Consider the following 24,964-nt stretch of genomic DNA (forward strand, 5'->3'; position numbering starts at 1 on the left):
AAGAGAGACAAGCCAAATGGGGATCCTAGGAGCTTGAATATAAATATTTGATTGATTGCTTGAGTGGTTTGCTAAGTCCAAAGGAAAGGAGCATCTTGAATCATTTTTATGATTTCAAGAAAAGGAACTCCAAGGGTTTTATCTCTTCTCTTATCTTTGTATGCTTTAGGACTAGCCCTTCTCTTCTTCTCTCGACTCTAACCCAAGCCAAACTCATTTATGTGCAAACTTTGTCTTTGTTTAAAACTAGAAACCTAGGCCTTATGCCTTTGACTTTTCAAAATATTTTCATTAATACTCATTGTGAATAAACATTAATTCAACTTTGACTTCATTTTGTGAATAAATCTAACTTGTAAATACAACTCACTTCAAGTTGTTTTTGTGGTTCCAATGACAACTTTAAAAACTTTTCATAAAACATTAGCCATAGGTTTGAGTTATCAGAGTGGTTGATGTAAACCTCACCTTATCCTTAGTAATTGGACTATAAGTCTTCCATACTTATTATAGGGTTAACCCCTCACTAGTATGTTGAAGCTCTCCCCACATGGTGGGTTGTTGGTTTAGGTTGAGTTTTCTCCCTTTGATAACAAAAGATCTTAAGACTTTTGATCAAATCAATTCCCCAATCTTTGAGATTTTTACCCCGAACTACGAGGTTTTGATCTTACCTTTGTGATGGTACATAGGCAATGGGTTCATCCATTCAAACAACAAAATTGTAAATATAATGTACATTCTTTTCTCATCCCCCCAATCTTTTGCACATATTTTCACAAATGCCAACCTACAACACACATTTGCAAAAAGGGCTCCCTTAGAGTACTAAGGATGTTTTGGGTGCTTAAAACCTTCCCATCTCATAACCAACCCCCTTACATAGATCTCTGACATTTTTATTAGTTTTTGATTTGATAAAACTTCTTACTTGGTTTTTGTTCGCTTTTTAACCTTTCCTTTGGATAAATAAAAGTGAGGTGGCAACTCGAATTGTATGTTTACTTTTGGTTTAGTTAATAAGCCATAAGGTAACGAATACCCAGCTACAGGATCTTTAGGATGACTAGTCTCCTTTTCTCTTGTATCTTTTTATTTTGATTTCTGAAATTATACTCAGTGTAATCCTTCCAATTTATATAAATAAAAATTGATTTTTGGTCATAACAAATTGTTGCAAATTCCATTTAAATATTATATATTTCCAAATGATATAGTCAGTTCCTTGAAAAAAAATAAAAATAATCAAGCATTGCATTTCATGCATCATTTGCATAAGCAGGTTTTTGCTAGATGTCTGATTGGTGTTTCTTCTGTGCTTTAGCCAAGCTGACTCACCGGTACAATACCCGAGCCAATCATCAGAAAATCATGGAACATTTGGAGCAAGAGAACAGAGAGCTGAAGGACGAGATCGCTCGTCTGACTGCCATGATGGATTCAGTTCTTGCTGCTCAGAACCAAGCTTCTCCAACGCCTGTAACTCCTCCCGCGAGGACTGTTACTCCAGAGGTGGCTACTTCTACCATGCCTGATGCTACCGCCCACTTCGCGCCGAATATGCCTGCCGGATTCCCGTGGGGAATGCCGCCCAACTTTGTGCCCAAACGCTTTGTGCCTACATTTGCTTCCATGCCGACGTCTAGCCCGGTCATGTCCGTGCCACCTCCCGTTGTTCACACTTTGCCTCACGTAGAGGATACCATCTATCATTCCGAGCCGACTGAGGGTCTGGATGTGCATGAGAAGATGGAAGAAATGAAAGATCAATTTCTTGAGTTGTGCAAGGAATTGAAGACGCTGAGAGGTAAAGATCTATTTGGGAAGAGTGCTTCCGAGTTGTCTTTGGTGCCCAACGTTAAAATCCGGTGAAGTTCAAAGTGCCTGACTTTGAAAAGTATAAGGGGAATTCTTGTCCTCTCAATCATCTTGTGATGTATGGCCGCAAGATGTCTACTCAGACCGACAATGATCAATTGCTTATTCACTACTTCCAAGATAGTTTAATTGGTGCTGCACTCCATTGGTACATGGGGTTGGATAGTGCAAGCATTCACACTTTCAACGACTTGGGAGAGGATTTTGTAAAGCAATACAAGTGTAATGTGGTATTTTCTAATCAACAAGCAACACCAATTCAACAACAACAACAACATCAACGTCAACAACAACAACCACAACAAAGAACGAACATCTACAATAACAACAATACCAACAGCAATCATCATCAGCAAAACTTTGAGAGGAAGAAGGTCTCTTTTGACCCGATTCCTATGTCGTATGCAGAGCTATATCCCTCGCTAGTTCTCAAGAACTTAATTCAACCGAGGAACCCACCACAGATCCCAGAACCATTTAACTGGTGGTATAAACCTGAGCTCCGTTATGCTTTTCACCAAGGAGCACCCGGACACGATATTGAAAATTGTTATCCATTGAAGTATGAGGTTCAAAAGCTTATGAAGAGTGGTATGGTGTCCTTTGAGGACTACGCGCCAAATTTGAAAGAAAACCCTTTGCCTGCTCATGGGAACTCTTCAATAAATTTGCGAGGTAGAGGAGGATCAGAGTGAACAGTACGATCTGATCGAATATGAGGATGAAGAGCGAAAATGACGGTGAAAGCCTGATCGGAGATGACGAAGCAGGTTCCCGCCGGTAGAGTGAGGTTGAGATTGAGCTCAGAGAGAGTGAAGATTCTGATAATAGTTGGGAGCAATGAAGATGAGAGTAAAAATCGAGAGCCCCCAAATGATTGTGAACTGGTTGGCTTTATAGAAGTTCGAGTTGGTTGCAACCGAATGGGGCAATTTAGGTCAGTTAAGGGCAGCTTAGGGATTGATGAATTTTTGCAACTGATTTTTGATACTGTTATATTTTTGAAGTTATTTATAAGTTCTGTTTAAAAGTTGAAGTGAGACTGATAGGTTTTTCTATTGAGCAACTGTCTGTTATGAATTGGGGAGAAAAGTTGAAGATTAGTTTTCTTGTGAGTTTCTATTTTGAGTTTTCGTGTTCATTTGCAGGCTGTTGTTTTGGAAGTTATCTCTTCGGAGAAGGAAGGTCTTGTATCGTTGGCTCAGTTGCACCGTGAGGTGTAGAGGGAGTCGTTCTAGCTTTTGAAGGTTGCAGAAATTCTGTTGCGCTTTCTCCTTTGGAGTTTGTCTTAGCTTCTTCTAGAAGCTCTTCTAGGGCTTTCTCATGCCGGCGATTTGATTCCTAATACCTAACTCATTTTGAGTTCAAAATCTTTATCCTTGGCCTCATCACGTACTCCATATATAATCTTAGCTACTTCAATAAATCCTAGTCGGCAAGTCACATCTCCAAGCTTCTTAATAGAAATTGGGTCATCATACACACTGTCATAGTTATTTGCTTCAGATTTGGCCCCGACCATGATCTGCTTGCTGTCTGCAGCTAATCCTGCTATGGTCGTTCCAGAGTGGCGGTGAACAATGTATATTCTTCTATTGGAACCTAGAGGCATCATTTTTTGAAGGAATAAGCTTCTCAACACCCAACACAAATCCATCTTTGCATTTGATCCAAATAACAATCCTATTGTTATCGACGACTTTAGTAGTGTACTCGATCTTGAAAATATGACTGTCAGGAGAGAAAGTAGTGATGGATAGACCGTAACCTATTCCGATGCTACTCATTTTGTGGAACAATTGATGATTTTGAAGATGTGGTTAATGGTTGTAGAGGAAAAAATGAAGTTCAGTTTTTTTACAGGTACGCATTTTGAACGATTAATTATGTTTTATTCTTATTATGCCGGATTGTTATAAGTGAATGTTGTTAGGTGATTCTATTGGATTTAAGATGAATGGCTATGGTTTAGTTCATTGTGACTTTCTTTTATGATATCAAGATATTGTTTTGCATTGAACAGGTCTGGGGAGCATTGGCCTACCATTGAGTTATGCACTGTAGCTGGTCATGTTAACAGGAAACGAATAATGTATGTGTTGGTAGTGTCATATTGAAACTTTTTGGGATACTTCATGAAATGCACTTTCCTTATTGATTCTTTGATGCAGATTCCTTTCCTTATGCAATGCTGATCTGATTTGGCGTTGGTCAAAGAATGAAGCATAATTGACAAAGCAGACTTTGGGAGAAACAAAGATTTGCTTTCTCACAAAGAAACTTTGGTTAGCAAGTGAAATGGAAGACGGGTCAATGAGGTTCGTGAGGAGGTTATCCATTTCGGTTCGACAAATGGTTAAGGGACTGTTACGGTGGGTTATCCATTTCAGGTTTCCTGAGAGAGAGTTTCATTGGAGTTCTGTTTTGGGTTGTTGAATTTTGTTAGGGATTTTTTATTTTGCATGTTTTCATCATGAGGGAGGTTCAAAATTGGTCCTTGGGAGGGTCATGTCGCTTAGCCCTTATTGCCGATTCTGGAAGGGTGAAGTCTTACATCTGTTATGGAAGTTAGTTGTGGATTATGTTAGAGGTTGGTAGAGTTGTTTTATGATGGGATGAAAAGGCCGGGAGAACTGTGGGGGTTGAAAGTTCAAGGGGCGGTTTGAGGGTTGTGAGAAAAAGGACGACAAAAGGGATGTAATCATGATGCATCATATAGGCTATAAGGCTTGACAGACCTTTCTAACACGTCGGGATTATAGCAAATGGTAGCTTTCACTTGGTTTCCATTTCTTCATATCTTGAAGGTTGGTTCACCTCTAACATTCTCATCAGTTGCAACAGTTGCGCTTTCATGAATGTCCCCCTTGAAGAAGTTAACAGATGGATATTTGCTACATAATATATCCAAGAATGGCAGTATTTGCCTGCATTTCATGTTTGACACAGCTCCAACATGGATAGCAGAACAACCTAATGAAGACAGTGTAGTTCTAAACTGCTCAAGACCTGATGCTTGTTCTACTTCACCACCAGGCAACAATGTTGTCATTTGGAAAATCCTTTCGCAAGACCTCGTAGTCTTGTACTGATTCTTCCCATTTTTCTAACTTATTATATGATGTAGCCCTTCAAAGAAGAACTTTCATATAATTTGGTCGGTAATGTAAAGTTTGGTTAGAGTCTTCAATCGATTTTTTTGCCATTGACCAAGCTTATACCAACATGCTGTTGTATTGTGATACCGAACAAAATTCGAAGGGTCTAATTTCAAACTATCTCCATATGCTGAATAAGCTTGAAATTCTGGTATCAGATATGAGATGTCGAAGGTAATGTCACGACACTAATATCTAAACAATATCAATAGGATAAAAGATAAAGAATAATAGTATAAGTGACACAAGCAATTGTTTACCCAGTTCGGTGCAAACTCACCTACATCTGGGGGCTACCATGCCAGGAAGGAAATCCACTAAACAGAATTACTTCAAAGACTCTCAGTAAACAACTTCAAGTTACAGTCTTTTCACCTAATCTCTACCCGTGTGACTTCTATCTAAGAACTCTTAGATAAGAGATCCTACTCACTCCCCCTCAATCACAGCAGTGATGTAAAAACAAATATTACAATGAAAGAAGACACTCTTCAAGGACACATACTTGATCTTGTTTAAAAGCTTCAACCAAGTAAACACACACTCATGCCTCAAAGCTTAGAGTGTACAAATTATAACACAAAAGTCAGTCCAAATCAATCATCAATAGAATGAATGAATGGCTCACAATACACACGCTCACACAAGACTAAAACCCTTATTCTCTCTCACTATTTCATTCGTTTTCTTGTGTGTTAAAACCAGGTTTTCCATGCCTTTTATATAAAAGCGTTTGACTGGGCTTAGACATCATAAGACCCTAATACTATTTTCCATTCGTATCTTCTTAACAACTGATCATATCTTATTGGAAAATAAATCAATCTGGTTTTAATTACTGCTTGAATCGCGCGTTAAATCTCCACATCAATCACACGCAAATTAGCATAAAAAGTGCAATCACAAAATACATAACGTTCAGACTAAATGTACTGTATACAGATGTCTTGACATCGGGTCTGACATCTCAGCCAAATCCCGCACAACCATATTTAAGCACCCTACAGGAACCTGATATCTCATGTCAAGACCACACTTGTAACAACTTGTGAAAACTCTAGGTTTTACCAAAATTGATGCCAACACATAGAACCAACAAACTCCCCGTTTGGCAAATTTTGGCTAAAACATACATCAGATCATTTGTTTCACAAGAGAATAATCACAGTATCAGTTCAGCAAAAGAAGTAATAAAACACACATTACTAGCTAAAATAGCAACTAGTAAACACCTATTAAACACACATGCGCTGGTGCTCCACCTTCCCCTCCAGCTAGCACTAGTCTGCTCAACACAGACATAACACTTCTCCCTCTAACAACACCTTCATCATCACCTGTAATAAACAAATTATCTCCAACATTATCTGTAACATCATCTTCAACATCATTTGTATATAGGATAGTATAGCTACTTTAGCTACTTCTCCCCCTTTTCAGCCAAAAGAGACCAAAAAGACAAAATAAATGTCTATTTAGTCAAGCAAACAGAATGTCACACAGAATGTCAAAGTAGATTGTTAAGTGTTACAAATCCAAGAACATACCCAGTTTTACATAAGCTGAGATAAAATCCATAGAACCAGAAAAATACATATTAAAGCAGTAGAACATAACTGCCAGAAAAAACAGAACAACCATCACAACACACCATCAGAATAGTGGGGGACAACTTCAATAAAACTAGTCAGAGGAGCTTGCATCTTCATCAGCATCAGAACCAGAACTACCACTTGTTTCATCTTTAGTTTCAGACCTCTCACTAGAGGTTTATGCTTCTGCATCCTTGGCCTATCTAATATTCTCTCTTTATACTAGGAAGATCATTTGTATTCAGAATTCCAGGATGTTGGCTCAGGATAATCCCAAAAATCATTGAGGGAAAAGCTATGGGCAACTTTACTGCATTTATAGAAGCATGTTTGACAATTTGTTCAAACATAAATCTACCATAATCAAATTTCAGCTTGGTTCCAACAACAAAGATGAACCTTCCAAGGGCATTTGAAATTGTGGAGATGTGGTTGGTAGGCACCCAATTTGCAGACCCTATCTTGTGCAATATGGCATATTTCACAGTCAGCTTCCCAACAGGGAGATGCTTCTTCTTAGGCTATTTCTTCACCTGTCTGGATGTAATTTCCCTACAGACCTCATTGTCTGTGGCTTCCATTTCATATGCACCTTCTGTTCCTCTTCCTAGAAACTTGTTAATCACAGTTGGAGAAAATGTAATACACTTCCCTCATACAAACACTTTACAAAATTCCTTGCTGTTTTTATCAGCAATGTCTTCAGGAATGTTGACAACAAATTCTTTAACGAATCCTTCATAGCATTGAGATAACCCAGCCACAGTTTTCATTAATCCAACATTTTTAATTAGGTCCATGACCTCTTTGACCTCCACAGCGTCCTTGCCTAACTCTCTCTCCACAGCCACCCTTCTTTGGATCACAAACTTCCATTTTGCTGCTCCATCTTCAAGATAGAAAGAAATATTGTCCAAGTGTACAGCAACAACTTTTATAGGGGACTTCCTAACAGTTGTCCTCTTGACAGGGGAGATGTCAGGGACATCTTCTTCAACATCTTCATCTGACTCAAAAATTTCTCTCACTTTCCTCTTCTTCACATCAACCTTGCTCCAAGATTTTGAGGGGCCTACACCAGTAGTCTTCTTAGCAACTTTGGCTGACATCATTTCAGCCACAGACCTACCTTTTCTAGTCTTCATCCTCTTAGCCACACTAGACTTCAAGTGATGAAGCAAGCTATCATCTTGATCATCCGAACTATCATCTTCTAGGTCAATCACCTTCTTTGCAGAATCATGCTTCTTAGACTGTGAAGCATTGGTACTAGGTGATGCCACAGATATCTTACCAGACACAATTTGCCCTAAAGAGCATAAACCTTCAACATACATATCCTTTTCAGGCCTAGAGGAATCATCATCCTTCTCATTATGAGGTCCAACATCAGGAGAGGGGTCCCTTCTTGATAGAGGAGTAGAAACTCCCTTTACACAATGTCCTTCATTGAGGATCCTAGTGACTAGGTTTCTTATGACACGATCAGTGTGATGCATGTCGTCCTTAGAACTAGGGGTATGAGTAGAGCTGGAAGGGATATTAGAACTGTTACCTTGAGTAGGGAATGCAGTGGCAGATGCATTCATGGGATGGTTGGAGCCAGGAGCTTCTCCTGGAATGACAGACAGGGGAATCACGTCTAAAATATCTTCATCAAGAAAGTCCATTGAAGGCGTTCTATCCTTGTGAGTAGGCTTAGGAATTTGTGAACTAGATGGTGTTTGGTTTTGTGACATCTTGTTATTTTTGTGGAAAGGGTGCAGTTGCCCTAGCAGAGGAGTTTGAGGAAGACGCAGGAAGCTGGAAATGTTTGAGTAGAGGTTGCGTGTGAAAAGGTAATAGATAGAATTTCCAATACTAGGTGATGATTTACCATAAATGGGGCATTTTATTTTAAGAAGCATACAATAATTTTATTACCTTTTCAACTCCAAATTAATTGCTACAAATTCTCATAAATACAAATCCCTAATTTCCCTTTTAGAAATTCAAATTGATTTGCATCCAAGGCCTTTGTAAAAATATCAGCTAACTACATTTCAGTAGCAACATCCTCTAGGACTATAATTTTATCTTCCACTGGTTCTCTAATAAAATGATGACGAATATCAATATGTTTTGTCCTGTTGTGTTGAATAGGATTCTTAGAAATATTTATAGCACTCAGGTTGTCACATTATAATGTCATGACATCTTGTGTGACATTATATTCAGTTAGCATCTGTTTCATCCAAACTAGTGGAGAACAACTACTTCCAGCTGCTATGTATTCAGCTTCAGTAGTGGACAGAGACATAATTTTGTTTCTTACTAAACCATGATATTAAGTTGTTCCCCAAGAAGAAGCATCCTCCTGATGTGTTTTTCCTATCATCAGCACTTCCAACCCAATTAGCATCACAATATCTAGTCAGCACAGATCCAGATCCATGAGTGTACAACATCCCATAGTCACTAGTGCCATTGATATATTTCAGGATCCTTTTCACTTGGTTTATTTGACTGACTTTTGGTTCAGCTTGATATCTAGCACAAACACCTACTGCAAAAGCAATGTCAGATCTGCTTGCTGTGAGATATAGCAAATTCCCTATCATGCTTCTGTAGAGACTTTGATCTACACTAACACCATTTTCATCTTTAGAGACTTTCAGATGAGTAGGAGCAGGTATCCTTTTGTGACTTGCATTTTCCATGCCAAACTTCTTAACAATATTTTTGGCATATTTGCTTTAAGATAGAAAGATAGAATCTTCCATCTGCTTGACTTGTAGCCCAAGAAAATATGTCAGCTCTCCAACAAGGCTCATTTCAAATTCAGACTGCATTTGTTTAACAAAATGTTCGACCATCTTATTTGACATCCCACCAAACACAATATCATCCACATATATCTGAGCCACCATGAGTTTTCCTCCTTCATTTTTGACAAATAAGGTCTTATCAATGCCTCCCTTTCTATATCCATTCTCAATCAGAAACACTGTGAGTCTGTCATACCAAGCCCTGGGGGCTTGTTTCAGCCCATAGAGGGTTTTCGTCAACTTATACACATTCTTTGGAAGATTTAGGTCTGTAAACCTTTTAGGTTGTTCAACACACACTTCGTCATTTAAGTAACCATTCAAGAAGGCACTTTTTACATCCATTTGGAACAATTTAAACTTCAGAATACATGTCACTCCAAGCAATAGTCTAATGGACTCCAAGCGAGCTACAGGGGCAAATGTTTCATCAAAGTCAACTCCTTCAACTTCAGTGTATCCTTGTGTTACCAATCTTGCTTTATTTTTAGTAACCACCCCTTGCTCATCAGATTTATTCTTGTAAACCCACTTTGTTCCAATAACATTTATTCCTTCTGGTCTTGGAACCAGTTCCCATACTTTATTTCTCTTGAATTGGCCTAACTCTTCCTGCATGGCATTGATCCAAAATTCATCAGTTAAGGCTTCTTTGACATTTCTGGGCTCAATCTTGGACACAAAACAACCATGTGAGATTACTTCCCTTGAGCTAGTTGTGACCCCTTTATTTGGGTCTCCTATAATGAGATCTTTAGGATGATCCTTCTTAATTCTGATAGAGGGTCCCTTATTAATTTTGTCACCTTCAGGTTCAGCTTGAGTGGGTTCACTCTCATTACTTTTGTCTGGGAAATAAGTTGGGGCATCATTTAGAGATGTCTCAACATCGTGTGTGACATCAGTCTGTTGATCATCAACCATAACATTGATAGATTCCATCATTACTTTGGTTATGGAATTAAAGACCCTAAATGCTCTCTGTTTGTTGAGTAACCCAGAAATATTCCTTCATCACTCTTGGGATCCATCTTCCTTCTTTGTTCACGATCAGTCAGGATATAACATTTACTACCAAACACATGGAAGTATTTGACAGTAGGTCTTCTTCCTTTCCAAACTTCATATAAAGTAGTAGGAGTCCCTTTCTTCAAGGTTCCTTTTTTGTGAACATAGCAGGTTGTGTTCATAGCTTCAGCCCAAAAGTGGTAAGGCAATTTCTTAGCATGAATCATAGCTCGGGCAGATTCTTGGAGAGTTCTATTTTTCCTTTCTACCACACCATTTTGTTGAGGGGTAATGGGAGATGAGAACTCATGACTAATTCCTTCAGATGAACAGAATCCAGCAAATTTGTTGTTCTCAAATTCTTTCCCATGATCACTTCTGATTCTGATAACCTGACTTTCTTTTTCTCTTTGGAGTCTTAGGCAAAGATCTTTGAATACCTCAAATACATCAGATTTTTCCCTTATAAAATTTACCCAGGTGTATCTGGAGAAGTCATCCACCACCACATAAGCATACTCTTTGCCAACAAGACTTTCCACCTGCATAGGTCCCATCAAGTCCATGTGGAGAAGTTCCAGCACTCTGGAAGTGGTGTCATGTAAGATCTTCTGATGTGACATCTTTGTCTGTTTTCCCATCTGACACTCCCCACAAGCTCTTTCTTCATCAATCTTTAAGTTTGGGATTCCTCTGACAGCTTCAACAGATATAATCCTTTTCATTCCTTTAAGATGTAGATGGCCCAATTTTTGATGCCATAGCTTCACTTCTTCTTCTTTGGTTAGGGTACACACTGATGAATAACCAGTTTCTTGAGAACTCCACATATAGCAGTTGTCCTTAGACCTGACTCCTTTCATGATCACTTCATTTTCTTTATTAGTAATCAGACATTCAGTTTTTGTGAAGTTTACATTTAGACCTTGGTCACACAGTTGACTGATGCTGATTAGGTTTGCAGTCAGTCCTTTAACAAGTAGCACATTGTCAAGGTTAGGGACTCCAGGGCAGTTTAGCTTCCCAATCCCCTTGATTTCACCCTTTTCTCCATCACCAAAGGTTACATAGCTGGTGGCATGAGGATGAAGGTTAATTAGCAGGTTTTTGCTTCCAGTCATGTGTCTAGAGCATCCACTGTCAAAATACCAGTCTTCTTTGGCTGAAACTCTGAAGGAAGTGTGAGTTATTAGGTTAGTAGCACCAGTCCTAGGAACCCACTGTTTTCTGTTGACAGGGATGTGGTGTTTGGGTCTAGGTTGATGATGAGAAGGACTAGGATAGCCATACAACTTAAAGCAGAATGGTTTTATGTGACCAAATTTTCCACAGTAATGACATCTCCAGCTTTGGTGTTTTCCTTTATGTTGTCTTTCCTTATGATGTTGTGACACATGATGTGACATCTTTGGTTTTCTACCAGTGTGACTACACTCAGGTTTGGATTCATTGAACCCAAGGCCAGACTTGTCTCCTGCCACTTTTCCAGTCTGGAGGATTTTGTCTAAGGTGTCAGATCCACTGCTTAGCATTCTGATATACTTTGTCATCTCATCCAGTTTGGAGTTCAAGAACACTGCTTCAATCTTCAACTTAAAGATGGTTTCCAAGTGTTCTGTCTTCTCATCCTCTAGTTGTGTTATCAAATTCTTCATATTTTCCACTTGTTGAAACACTTCTTCACTTCTGTAACACAACTTTCTCTAGGTAGTGGCTAACTCATCAAAGGTTACCTCATCATCACTTGACTCTTCATCAGAACCCCATCTTCCAGTCAAGGCAGTCACAAGATTTCCAGACTCTCCTTCTGTTTCACTTTCATCAGATCAAGTAACACAAGAATCTTCTTCTATTTCTTGAGGTAGGTCCCACATTCAGTTCTAATGTGTCCATACCCATCACATTCATGGAACTGAACTCATTTTCCTTGTTTGGACTTTTCATCAGATCTTGTTCTTCTTCCAGCATCATTGGACCTACTGATGTCAAATGAGTTGTTTTTGACATTAGACTTAGACCTTACATCCATCTTTTTTGGGAGTTTGTTGAACTGTCTTCCCAGTAATGCTACATCATTTTCCAGATCTTCATCAGTAACTTGACCACTTTCTTCCTCTTTCTCTTCAGTGTTTGACATGAAGGCTATGCTTTTGACTTTCTTTTTAGATCCATCACTCATTCCCAACTCAAATGTTTGGAAGGATCCAATTAGATCTTCCACTCTCATATTGCAGATGTCTTGAGATTCTTCTATAGGTGTCACTTTCATGGAAAATCTCTTGGGAAGTGACTTGAGAATTTTCCTCACTAGTTTTTCATTTGACATCTTCTCACCCAGGGCTCCCGAGGCATTAGCAATTTCAAGGATATTCATATGAAAGTCATGAATATTTTCATCTTCTTTCATCCTCAAATTTTCAAACTTGGTAGTGAGCAGCTACAATCTAGACATCTTTACTCTAGAGGTACCTTCATGAGTGGTTTTAAGAATATTCCAAGCATCTTTAGCCACCTCACAGTTGTTCACCAGTCTGAAAATGTTCTTATCAACCCCATTGAATATAGCATTCAATGCTTTAGAGTTTCCAAGGGCTAGTTCATCCTCCTCCTTGGTCTATTGTTCCTCAGCCTTCTTATCTGCTGTAACTTCTCCTTCCTTTTTAATAATTGGATGTTCCCAGCCTGTTAGAACATCATTCCAAGCCTTATTATCCAAAGATTTCAAGAAGGCTACCATTCGAGGTTTCCAGTAGTCATAGTTAGATCCATCCAGAATTGGTGGTCTGTGAACAGATTCTCCGTCTCTATCCATTGTACCATAAAGTAACGTCTTAAGATCTCACCCAAAACCAGAGCAGGATGCCTGCTCTGATACCAATTGAAATTCTGGTATCAGATATGAGATGTCGAAGGTAATGTCATGACACTAATATCTGAACAATATCAACAGGATAAAAGATGAAGAACAATAGTACAAGTGACACAAGCAATTGTTTACCCAGTTCGGTGGAAACTCACCTACGTCTAGGGGATACCAAGCCAGGAAGGAAATCCACTAAACATAATTAGTTCAAAGACTCTCAGTAAACAACTTCAAGTTACAGTCTTTTCACCTAATCTCTACCCGTGTGACTTCTATCTAAGAACTCTTAGATTAGAGATCCTACTCACTCCCCCTCAATCACAACAGTGATGTAAAAACAAATATTACAATGAAAGAAGACACTCTTCAAGAACACATACTTGATCTTGCTTAAAAGCTTCAACCAAGTAAACACACACTCATGCTTCAAAGCTTAGAGTGGACAAATTACAACACAAAAGTCAGTCCAATTCAATCATCAATAGAATGAATGAATGGCTCACAATACACACACTCACACAAGACTAAAACCCTTATTCTCTCTCACTATTTCGTTCATTTTCTTGTGTGTTAAAACCAGGTTTTCCATGCCCTTATATAGAAGCGCTTGACTGGGCTTGGACATCATTAAACCCTAAAACTATTTTCCATTCATATCTTCTTAACAACTATTCATATCTTATTGGAAATTAAATCAATCTGGTTTTTGTTACTGTTGGAATGGCACGTTCAATCTCCACATCAATCACACAAAAATTAGCATAAAAAGCTCAATAACAAAATACATAACATTCAGACTGAATGTTATGTATACAGATGTCTTGACATCGGGTCTGACATCTCAGCTAAATCTTGCACAACCATATTTAAGCACCCTGCAGGAACCTGATATCTCATGTCAAGACAACACTTGTGACAACTTGTGAAAACTCTAGGTTTTACGAAAATTGATGACAACACATAGAACCAACAAAGCTTTAGTGAATTGGTCAGATTCAAAAAGATCATTGCCACGAGTTTGAGCTCTATCCACGTTCCTAGCCTTGTTAAGCAAAACAAAAATTTCAGTATTTTTGGGGACCGATTTCGGAGCATGTGACATAATTGATTCTGCATCTTCAGTTTGATGAAGATTCAAATGAAGGCCTCTACTCTACACATAAAGATCTGAGGAAGAGAATCAACTCCAGCAGTAGAAACACCGTCAAATTCCCTCAGAGCACTTTTCCAATCTGTTACAATGTAGGAGGTAACCTGGCAAATTAGACATGTGCTTTACAAGCTCATCACGGTCATTTCCGCTGCTATTATGTTTCTTTTTCTTATGAAATTTATTCTATTAGCCTTTTACGTTCCCGACTTTATTTTGCGGGTGAGCTGCAGTTTAAACGCGGGCAGTAAGTCTTGCTTTGCTGCACTGCTGGTTTTGCAGAGTCTACCCCATATAACGAATGGTTGAGCGTGGCGAAACCTTAGACTCCTGCGTGGGGGTTGCAACTTGCGAGGTGCTTAGCTGCTTGTAGCATGGTTCATTGCACCTATGTGAGTTAACTGAATGCCTCACTTGAATTGACTGCGGGATTTTGCTCAATGCCGGACAGGTTTGGGCATTTGGTTTTTGTAGCATTATGCAAGCTAGGCATGTGCCATAACACCTCTCATGTGCTAATGGACCATGTGGCTTGGTGGTGATGCCATTCTGTAGATGAGGTTCATATTGTTTTTGTTTTTGTGTGGATTATGCAGGCTGAACATTGGATCATGCTGCTAGAAGAGTTTTGTTCGAGTTCAGTTATGTTGGGCATTCATGGAGTGTCAAGCTTGTGAAGGACGATCATTAGAATAATGCCCCATTTCTTGACAGTGCAAACACGATGACGGCCTCGGGTTGGTTTGATGCGAGTGTTAAGCAGATTTGAATAAGGCTCATGCACCAGATTTAGCCTTAGACTATTGCAGGATTGTGACGCTGCAAGGTTTGTAATGCTGGCTGGGACCAATGCGTCCTCATGTTAATATGCATTATGCAGATAATGTGGCTGATTCCACTCTAACCTTTCCTGTGGCTCTGACTTATGGTTTGCCGATGTGAACGAGAACATGTAATATTTGTAGTTTAATGAACAAACTTGACTTAGATCCAGCATTTTTAGATATATCCATATTCATGTCTCTGACTTCAATAGTAAATTTTGGTGTCTTCAAAACCAGATCAAATACACAAGCTGGCGGATATCTTGTGATGTTGCCTAAGATCATCCACTTCCGTCTTACTGAAGCGTGGGATTTTTGAGTTTTCTTCTTCCCTGGGCTTTTGTTTGAAGGCCTCATCATAAATTCTAAGCCATATATTAACATTTGCAACTTTGGATCCCAGAGACGTAAAACCCACACCAAGTTTGACTAGCGACTGGCGTAAGCTGAGCTTAATTTCACCAATGGGTACAGTTTCAATAACACCATTTTTAAGCTTCACCATTGACGTTATGATCCTGTTTCAGTTTGGTTTGGGTGCAATGTAGCAGTTAATATGTTGATTATGGTATGTTATTGCCATTGCATTTACTGTTTCCAGTGTGTGCTCTGAAAACGTGCGGTGTATACAGTTCTTTGCAATAGAAAATGTATTCAATTTGTCAAAATTATTTGCACTATTTAGCACCTGTCCACCAGAATAATCAAATAGCCATCAGGTTAATCTCTCAAATTCATTGTGTCATAATATATTTGGGCATCATGAATCATGAGAGCCTTGAACCATCAAAGTGATACGCTTAGCACTGTCTGCAAGAAAGTTGTCCCCTTTAAAGACAACCTCGTCAGGAGTATCAGGAGGGAACCAATGGAGCAATGCACCAATACGTAGAACAACAGGAATCGGCTCGGAAAGCGAGGGATTAGTCACCAGACTGAGAGTTGTCATGCCAGGGGGTAATAAATACAACTTTCCCTCAACTAAATGAACATTTGAGGCACGACTGAGAAGAACGACGGAGAAGAACAACGGCAAGTGATATCAAGGTTGAAATTTGAAGCAACGTGTGCAATTGGTTAATAAAGAAGCAACATGGGACATGGAAGATTAGGATAGGGGAATTTAGGTTTCTTTGGGGGTATAAGGTTGACTTTGGTCAAAGTTGACAAAAAAGTCAACTGTTGACCAAAGTCTATAGTTTGGTCAACATTTTAATTTTTATATTTTTTTTACGTAATGAACATTCTCATGCAATTTAAATGATTATTCAGATTGAAATTGAATGATTTTGACTCGAGTGAATGACTTTGACGAACATTGAATCTTGTACTTGTATAGGATTGCATCTTTGATGAACATGACTAGTAAACCGGTTAAATGGAATTTGGACTTTGAAATGGCTAATGAGATGGATGGAAACGACTTGGACATGACTTGTAATGGACATGACCTAAAAACAGACTGAATCGAGACACATAATGGAATGGAACCCATATAAAAATCTATGAAGGAACCATTAACCATGAACCCAAGGCCCCATTAATGACCATAATGATCGAAGGCAAGCATGAAACAAGGGTATGTAAACAAATGAAATGATCCATGACCAGGCGATAGTAGGACATGGACATGAACAAGCACAAGATGCACATGTGGGAGCAAGTAATCCATAGAATCAAAGCCAAGAAACCAACATAAATGACCCAAATAAGGGCCAACAATGACCAGGTGAAATGATTATATGAAATGAACATGAATGGGACAAGTGGAGGGTTATAGGATACACACAAAGAATAGTGGCCAAGAATCAGGGTTCGGGGATATCATGATCAAATGAGGACTTCAAACTAGGGTTTTGCTTCATCAAGAAGCAAAAATTGAATCTTCAATGTTGAGGATGTACATAGGCTTCAAGAGATACCTTAAATTAAAGTTTGGCTGATTGAGCCACCTTTGTCTGCGGAGACACCCTAACCCCCACTAGGTGCATGCACAAGGCTTTTAAACCATGGTACCTATCCTCTTGTATTGGACCAATGAATATGCAGGTGAAATGAATGAACACAAGGATATGCATATGATTAAGGTTAGTGACCTAGATAAACTTTGTGATAGGTAGGGTGAATTTTGGGGTATGACACAAAAGGGGAAGTAAGTGTTCATAACAAACACACTTATAAGAGTTACAAACTCTTACTTAAATCTAAGTTGAAAGTGATAATGATTCTAACAAGTTCAAATGGGAACTAGGGTTTACTTAACTACCTATAACATTAAGTCAATAAAGAGGTATTTCCCTTGGATTTGGGCAAAAAGATAAACAAAGGATAAGCAAAATGTTCAAGCATGACATCTACAAAGATAAGCAAACGATAAAGAAAGATGTTTAAGAATGATATCAAAGGTAAACAAATGGTAAAGAAAGATGTTCAAGCATGATATCCATAAAGATAAGCAAATGAAGAAGATGTTCAAGCATGACATCAATAAAGACAAGCACATGATAAAGAAGATATTCAAGCATGACATCTATAAAGATAAGCAAATGAAGAAGATGTTCATACATGACATCAATACAAAGATATGGAACATGTGTACAACATGTGAGCATGAAAAAAGATACAACAACATCAATCCAAGATGTATAAAGTTGACATGAATATGAATGACATGGATATATCACCATGAAGAAACAAATATGGATGATATAACAATGCATGAACATGTATATGGATGTCATAATAAGTATGATTGAACATGTATATTCATGAAGTAAGACATCGTTTAAACATAACATCAGATTAATCATTAAAACAAGTTAAGGTATTCAAGACACGCATGTTAAGGTTCAAAATGATCACAATCAAAGGTTCAACATCATATAAAAGTTTTGAACATGTAAGCATACAAGTCATACAAAGACATATTATCACAAGTTTAAAGCATTTGCAAACACATAACAAAGACAAACACAAGGACACAAATGCACACAAAAGTTCAAAATGACATGAAAGAATGACATGTGAATCATGGATCAATGGCAAAATAAACACATAAAAGTTTATGGTATAGTAACAAAAGTTCAAAGCACATAAACATGTAAACATACATTAAAGTAAGTCAAAATTAGGTCAAAACCAAGAGACACATATTAACAACATCAAACAAAGTTCATATATGATTCACACCATTCATAAAAGTCATGGTGATAAATAAAAATTAAAGTATCAACCAAATAAGGTCATTTGAAACCCTAAAACAATCCTAAAAAGGTACCAACTTTAGACAATTTTAAGTATGTGAAAAATATATTAATTCTGGAATTTCTTTTCACCATCATAAAATTGACAAAATTATGAACACATACCAAAAAGAGTGACTCAAAAAGGCTTAGGTATCATCAAGTTATGAGCCTTTGAAGTTATGAAAAATAACAAAAATAAATAGGCAAAAAAACAATGAATAAAATTGGGTATGAGGCAAGGGGGATTCGAACCCCAAACCTCTTTCATAGACAAAGCCTTAACACACACACTCTAATCGATGGGATGGTGATACATCCATTAATTCACTTACAAACATTAATATATATAATAAAAAGGTTCCAAAAATTGGAAAATAACACCAACTCATCATCTTCTTCCTTTTGTTCTTGCATGTTTCTTTCAATTTCTTTTCAATTTTTTTCTCAAACTTCCAGCAACCATAACTCTCTCAACTTTTCATGACTTTAAAAACTGTAGGAACCTAAATTTGTCTATTTTTCGGAAGGAATCTAATGGTATCATTATCTCATCCGAAAACTTAATGTACAAAGCGTGCCAAAGGAAAAACTAGAACTGCACTTTTAATTTTATGACAAAAAAATCTCAATGTATGAGCATGGTATGATGCATACAGTAGAAAACATACAACAAATACACCATGTACTATATTTTTACTTAAATAAATATCCAAGAATGATGCTTGCACATGAGTTTTCAAGTGTATGTGCACTTACCTATTGGAGAAAGTCCAGTGCTTCTTCTTAGCTGCTACAAAGATAAGAGAGAGATTTTATCAGCCTTGTTGATCCTTGAGGATAGTGTTTGAACAATGAGAATGGCCAGAAACAACTTGTATTATCTCACACAAATGTTTTTGAAAAATGAAGAAGTGAAATTATGAATGATAAAATAGAGGATACATAACTTGTTCAAGTGATTAAACAAGCTTTAAATGGTATCTAGAGATGATTTGTGGTATTTGTTTGAAAGATACACGTGAGGAATAAGTTTGGTTAGAGAACTTGCAAAAATAGTGTGTTTTTGTAAATTATAATGGTATGAGAGTTTGATGAAGTTTTGAGGGGTAATTGTTGTGTGTTTTGACGCTTAAGAGATCCCTCTATTTTTAGGGAAAAAGTGGGTATTATAACTAGTTAGAAACAAAAGTTGTGAAGTTATGGTTTTGGTTGAGAATGAATGAGAAATTTGCATGAATTATGGAGTTTCAAGGAGTTTGTCATATTTCCGTAGCCTCTATAAGGTTGCTTCTGATCACTTAAGATTATTTGTGATCTTTAGGGACAAGTTTCAAGGCTGAAAGATTGAGTTGTTGGCATAAAGCTTGCTTTATCAAAGTAGGGTTTAGGGTTTAGGGTTTAGGGTTTAGGGTTTAGTAATGTGACCTTTTGCAAATTCATCCATAAATGGTAGAGTGCAATGAACAAAACCTTAATTTCTTGTGTAATGCACTTAGGATTAATATAAACATTTGATTATGGAGAGATTTATACACAAGAATACATGCAATCAAGATATTTTAATATTTGAAATGCTTTTCCTCCAAGAATTCATCATCAACATGACTTGAAATTCAAGTTTGGAACCCTAACTTCCCATTTTCGAAACTCATAGCTCATGCATGGGAAAAAATGTACTTGTACTTTTTGAAAAGCTTCAGACTTGCTCTATAACTTTCATGTTTTGAGTTTTTTCTGAAACAAAGTGGATCATGATAAAAACTGGTTGTAAAGTTTATCACTTTTTAGGGATCAAAGCTGACTTGAAAATTTTCTAAGTGTTTCAACTTGAGACACCAACTTTATGGTCTGTTTTAGGAAATCAATCCTTTAGTAAAAAGTTGAAGTATGGAAGAAGAGCTTTCAATTGTGCTTTGGAGAAAAGAAAATGACTGCTTGGATTGGAAGTTATGGCTTGAGAAAGTAGTGAACTTGAACATGAAATTTGGATATTTAGTGAAATTTTCAATGCCTTCAAGATTGGCCTTTTTGCAATTAACCTCATTTATCTTGATTTTTATTGATCAAATTCATCAGTTCAACATATAATCATGAAATTTAACTTGAGAAGTTCATATTTGATCATAAATCTCAAAAGTCAAAGGTTTGACTTTGCAGTGCATTGGTTGTGTATCAGATGAATTTGAATTTCTTGATCTTCAATGAATTAAAACACTTGAGCCAATTGAACATCATGGATGGGATCTAAGGATGTACTTGAGTGTCTTCAGTCATGTCTCAAGTGTTGATCAAAATTCTTAGATGAAATTGAATGTTATTGAGAAACCCTAATTAGTGAGCCAAATTAAAGTGAAGCTTGATGAACTTGTGATTAGGCCATAATAAACTTGTTTGTTGATGGATAGAGATCTATTGAGTGTATGAGAACTTGAATTATTGATGATCAATCAAAAACTTTGACTGATCAATCCTTTGAGCTCTTTGAGGGAAACCCTAATTTACAAATGAAACAAATCGGGCATATCTTGATCTTGAGGTTAGCTCTGCATGAATGATGTCTAGGATGCAAATGATCTAGGGGTAAAATTGAGGGTGCGACAACGATACTACAATCAAACGAGTTTCTCTTGAGAATACTATGAGCAAATTAGACATGTGCTTTACAAGCTCATCACGGTCATTTCCGCTTCTATTATGTGTCTTTTTCTTATGAAATTTATTCTGTTAGCCTTTTACGTTCCCGACTTTATTTTGCGGGTGAGCTGCAGTTTAAACGTGGGCAGTAAGTCTTGCTTTGCTGCACTGCTGGTTTTGCAGAGTCTACCCCATATAACGAATGGTTGAGCGAGGAGAAACCTTAGACTCCTGCGTGGGGGTTGCAGCTTGCGAGGTGCTTAGCTGCTTGTAGCATGGTTCATTGCACCTAGGTGAGTTAACTGAATGCCTTGCTTGAATTGACTGCGGGATTTTGCTCAATGCCGGACAAGTTTGGGCATTTGGTTTTTGTAGCATTATGCAAGATAGGGATGTGCCATAACACCTCTCATGTGCTAATGGACCATGTGGCTTGGTGGCGGTGCCATTCTGTAGATGAGGTTCATATTGTTTTTGTTTTTGTGTGGATTATGCAGGCTGAACATTGGATCATGCTGCTAGAAGAGTTTTGTTCGAGTTCAGTTATGTTGGGCATTCATGGAGTGTCAAGCTTGTGAAGGACGATCATTAGAATAATGCCCCATTTCTTGACAGTGCAAACACGATGACGGCCTCGGGTTGGTTTGATGCGAGTGTTAAGCAGATTTGAATAAGGCTCATGCACCAGATTTAGCCTTAGACTATTGCAGGATTGTGACGCTGCAAGGTTTGTAATGCTGGCTGGGACCAATGCGTCCTCATGTTAATATGCATTATGCAGATAATGTGGCTGATTCCACTCTAACCTTTCCTGTGGCTCTGACTTATGATTTGTTGATGTGAACGAGAACATGTAATATTTGTAGTTTAATGAACAAATTTGACTTAGATCCAGCATTTTTAGATATATCCATATTCAATTCTCTGACTTCAATAGTAAATTTTGGTGTCTTCAAAACCTGATCAAATACACAAGCTGGCGGATATCTTGTGATGTTGCCTACGATCATCCACTTCCGTCTTACTGAAGCGCGGGATTTTTGAGTTTTCTTCTTCCCTAGGCTTTTGTTTGAAGACCTCATCATAAATTCTAAGCCATATATTAACATTTTCAACTTTGGATCCCAGAGACGTAAAACCCACACCATGTTTGACCAGCGACTGGCATAAGCTGAGCTTAATTTCACCAATAGGTACAGTTTCAATAACACCATTTTTAAGCTTCACCATTGACGTTATGATCCTGTTTCAGTTTGGTTTGGGTGCAATGTAGCAGTTAATATGTTGATTATGGTATGTTATTTCCATTGCATTTACTGTTTCCAGGAGGGTAAAGATCCCCAAAATTTGAAGAGTAGAATGGTGCTTGCTTGGCACAATATCCACAGGAAGGGTATAGCCAAAGTTGGTCCACGCAATTGTGTAGCTTTGGAAGCTTACACTATTTAGATGAAGAAGAAAGCTTTGGAGCTTAAGATGTCATACGCTTGCAAGAGACCTATGTACATGGTAATTGGTTGAGCCATCAACTCTCCCTAACCAATATGTAGAGGAGTTGGAAGATGCACTTGAAAAGATGAAGCAAGAGAGAGACCTTTGGGAAGAGCAGTTCCATGCTTCGAACCAAAAGCATGTGGAGTTGCAACATGAGTCGAAAGGAAAGGGTGCACTCATTGAGGTTCATGAAGAGAATGCAGTGAAGAGACAAAGAGAACCAAAGGATTTATTTTCCTCCAATATGCCTCAGCGTTTTGGTGCTTAGAAGAAGATTGTTGAATGGCTCGTCCTCGAGAAAGCTTAGATGAAGACAGCTTTTGAGTCGAAGATCAGACGCGTCCAAAGGAAGTATACTCCCTTGGCCAGTTCAGCCGATTCAGTTGCTAGGGATCCTTTGGATGATAATTACCTTTTCTTTTATATTTGTATTTTTGGTTTCTGAAATTGTACTTAGTGTAATCCTTCCAACACTTTATGAATAAAAGGAGATTTTATGGTCAGGTGAATTATTATTATTGATTGAAATATTTGCAAATAGGACCTTGTATGTTCTTTAAAATTAAAAAAGAAACATTGAATTTCATGCATCATTTGCACAACAGGTTTCTTGAGTTTCAGCCTTCGCCCATATGTCTTATGGTTCTTCTTCTTTGTAGAAGACAAGTTGACTCATCACTATAATACTCGAGCTAATCGCTAGAGAAGAATGAAGCATCTAGAACAAGAGAATCGAGAGCTTAAGGATGAGATTCATAGACTTACTACTTTGATGGAGTCTTTTATTTCTTCTCAGAATCAACCATTTTCGCCTCCTGCAACTCCTCCTCCTCAAAGGATTGTTATCTCTGAAATTGCTTCAACGTCAGTGCCTATAGTTGTTGCTAGCCAGTCTATGCCAGCCCTGCCTGCCAGATTCCCGTGGGGAATGCTGGCTAACTTTGTACCTGAGGGTTATGATCCAATGTTTGATTTTATGCCGACATCTAGCCCGGTCATGTATGTACCTCCTCATGTTGTGCATACTTTGCCTCGTGTTGAGGAAACTATCTATCCCTCCGAGCCTTTTGAGGGCCTGATGTTTATGAAAAAACAGATAAGATGAAAGACTCTTTTCTTAAGCTGAGAAAGGAATTGAAGACCCTAAGGGGTAAAGATCTGTTTGGTAAGAGTGCTGATGAGTTGTGCTTGGTGCCCAACGTCAAAATCCTTATCAAATTCAAGGTCTCGGACTTTCAAAAGTATAAAGGAAATACCTGTCCTCTGATTCATCTCGTAATGTATGCTCGCAAGAAGTCTACTTAGACAGACAATGATCAACCACTCATCCACTACTTATAAGATAATTTAATTGGTGTTGCACTTCGGTGGTATATGGGATTGGATAATGCTAGTGTCAATACTTTTAATGACTTGGGCGAGGCTTTCGTCAAGAAATATAAGTATAATATTGATATGGCTCTTGATCAAGATCAATTATGGTTAATTTCCCAGAAAGAAAAAGAGACATTCAAGGAGTACGCTCAAAGATGGAGAGAGCCTGCTGCTCAAATTAGCCCACACTTGGAGGAGAAGGAAATGACCAAGATATTTTTGAAGACTCTGAGTTCATTTTACTAGGAATGCATGATTGTCAGTGCTCCTAATGAATTCACCGAAATGGTGAACATGGGGATTGTAAGACCCTAATTTTGACCCTAAGATCCCTTATGTTATCTCATCATATGCATTAGCATTGGGATCACACCTTGATATCCTCCTTACCCCTCATTCATTGGGTTTGCATTGGGAGAGATAACCAAGTACATTTGATTGTATTATACTTTGTTTTTAATTATTTACTAACCAAAATACCAAAAATATGTCAATGTATAGTTTGTTACTTATGTAGGTATTGTGTGTGTCCACCCATGCTCCATCAAGCTCACATATAGGGTTTGAGACCCTCAATGAAAGGAGGCTAATCAAGAGATGGTTTACATTAACTTTAGACATAATATATGGATCCCCGTGATCTTCACGTATCATTTTGATCAAGAAGTCATCAAGAGTTTGAAGATTGTTTGCCTTGGAAGCCCTAATTCATCTATGTATCTTGTGTGATTTCCTCAACAAGTTTCTTCATCAATTGATCAAATATTTCAAGGTATACTTCATATTACATCATCTTATACATATATGATCTTCCACGAGTCCCAAAAATCAAGAGAATTTCAAGCTAGCAAGATTGTTCATGGCGATTAACTAGAGAAAGTCAACTGGCCAAAACTGGGGTTCCCTAGACTCTATCTCCTACAAGTTTTGTCATATT

At 37.9% G+C, this 24,964-nt stretch overlaps 1 pseudogene; it reads right to left on the reverse strand.

Moving 5' to 3' along the window:
* Window positions 1–4,579: 4,579 nt before the first annotated feature.
* On the reverse strand, window positions 4,580–16,229 carry LOC127081265 (TPR repeat-containing thioredoxin TTL1-like; annotated as a pseudogene).
* Window positions 16,230–24,964: the final 8,735 nt, after the last annotated feature.

Source organism: Lathyrus oleraceus, chromosome 5 (genome assembly GCF_024323335.1).
Source record: "Lathyrus oleraceus cultivar Zhongwan6 chromosome 5, CAAS_Psat_ZW6_1.0, whole genome shotgun sequence".
NCBI lineage: Eukaryota > Viridiplantae > Streptophyta > Magnoliopsida > Fabales > Fabaceae > Lathyrus > Lathyrus oleraceus.